At 52.5% G+C, this 1,194-nt stretch overlaps 1 protein-coding gene across 1 annotated transcript in view; it reads right to left on the bottom strand.

Annotated features, from left to right (window-relative positions):
* WTAP (WT1 associated protein) overlaps nucleotides 1–217 on the bottom strand; it is a 24,589-nt gene extending 24,372 nt beyond the window's left edge. Inside the window, exon 1 of the mRNA XM_010707126.3 lies at nucleotides 99–217. The gene's annotated coding sequence lies outside the window, so the exon portion shown is untranslated. The remainder of the gene's footprint in view (nucleotides 1–98) is intronic.
* Nucleotides 218–1,194: the final 977 nt, after the last annotated feature.

Here is a 1,194-nt window from a genome sequence, read left to right as displayed (position 1 = left end):
GCCGCCGCATTGACGGCTACAGCAATACCGCCTACACCGGCAGCGCGGCGCCTCGCGGGTCCGACCCGGCCACTGAGGGGCTTCTCTGGGGAACTCGCCTCTCTCGTAGAAGGTGGTGGCGGGCTGGGTTCGCTATCTCGCTGTGGCTGTTTCCTCGGTTGTCGAAACGTTGGTTTAAAAGCTGTCAGTTAAACGGGCGGAGGGGTGGGGCGCGCGGGGCATCATGGGGCGGGCGGAAGGATACCGCGGACCAGAGGGTCGCCCAGTGGGGGCGCTGCGCCTTCATGCGTTGTCTCAGCGCTCCTGAGTCGCTGTGCCCCGTCGGGCGCCTCAGGGGGTGAGCGCTGTGCGGTGCGAGCTCGGGGTTCTCTCCCACTGCCAGGTCGCGGGGGGGAAAGCTTTCGTTGGTTGTGGTGCTCGTTAGCGTCACAGAATCACAGAACCGTGGGGGTTGGCGAGGGGCTTCTGGAAGTCGTCAGCCCCCCGCTAAAGCAAGTTCTCTGTGCCTCGCTGGCTGCCTGCTGAAGGCGTGATAGAAATCCAGCCTCTTGGCTGTGGTAATTGGTAGCAAAAGGTTGTAGGAGGGATTCTAGTGTACGTACTCCCTACCCTGTATTTACATAGGAAAACAGATGCTTCTAAGTTAGGGACCGAAAGATCCTGAAGGCCAAGGCATGCATATGGAAATTTGGTGTGGTTACACAAAAAAGCAAGTTTTGTGTGAATGGTGACACCAGCATCAGAAGGCTTAAGTTTTTCCAAAGCTTAATCTTAGTTCTGAACTAGAAAACAGGGACTGTGATTGCTTTGGGATTTCCTGCCCCACTTCCCCCAGAAATCCTTTGCAGGTGTTTGCTTTAAATGCTGAAGATGAACAGGTGAAGTGGTCACAGGTGTTAAATACTGGAACAAGCCTTAACTATGGACTTTAACCAAACTGTCCCAATTTCTTTATGCACAAATGTAAACACTACAATGCTAAAAATGCATGTAATGCATTTTGGGGCTTTGTTTCATGCTCCTGTTATAAACATGCTAATACCTGCACCAAGTTATGTTCACAGTGTGGTAGCTGCAGTAGCTTTTTCCTTGTTTCTAGGCATTGTGGTAACTCCCAGCAGCACTGTTAGTCCTAACGCAAGCAGGCACACAAAGCGCTGTGCAAACAGCAGTGAAAAAGTAACATTTGGACAG

The sequence above is a fragment of the Meleagris gallopavo genome, chromosome 2 (assembly GCF_000146605.3).
Source record: "Meleagris gallopavo isolate NT-WF06-2002-E0010 breed Aviagen turkey brand Nicholas breeding stock chromosome 2, Turkey_5.1, whole genome shotgun sequence".
Taxonomy (NCBI): domain Eukaryota; kingdom Metazoa; phylum Chordata; class Aves; order Galliformes; family Phasianidae; genus Meleagris; species Meleagris gallopavo.
The sequence above is the reverse complement of the archived record's forward strand: the minus strand, read 5'-3'. Positions and strand labels throughout refer to the sequence as shown.